Raw genomic sequence first — 473 nt, 5'->3', positions numbered from 1 at the left:
CCTCCCGCCCCCCGAGCTCGACCCACGCCGAGCAGAAGGCAAAAAACGCACCTGACCTTGAGTGCAGCCTATGAGCCATACGAAAATCCCGCAAGCAGGCAGGGACTCGCTTTAGGAGCTAGGCTAACCTTGAAGAACTTGTCAAGCTTCCCCCCTCGGCTGCCGTGTTTTATCTGAGGAATCAAAGGAGGCTCCGTTGCAGATGGGGAACAATGGCATTGGGACTTGACGCCTACAGAGATCCCTTCAGCGCTAAGGTTTCTTCGGGCAGAAAGGACCCTTCGCACCAAGCGTACCTGGTGATGATTATCAGCTGAAGTAATTAAGGCAGTTTCGTGCTGTAGAGAGAAAGGTGGAGCCCCAACAACATGAAACTACCTAAACCACAGAGCAGTTCTCAGGCGCTAATTATTACTTTTCCCCATTTTGCCGTGGTCTTTAAGGCAAGGATCCCGCTACGAAAATAAAACCAG

This window comes from Calidris pugnax, unplaced genomic scaffold (genome assembly GCF_001431845.1).
Source record: "Calidris pugnax isolate Ruff unplaced genomic scaffold, ASM143184v1 scaffold11, whole genome shotgun sequence".
Classification (NCBI taxonomy): Eukaryota; Metazoa; Chordata; class Aves; order Charadriiformes; family Scolopacidae; genus Calidris; species Calidris pugnax.
This window is presented reverse-complemented; position numbering follows the sequence as displayed.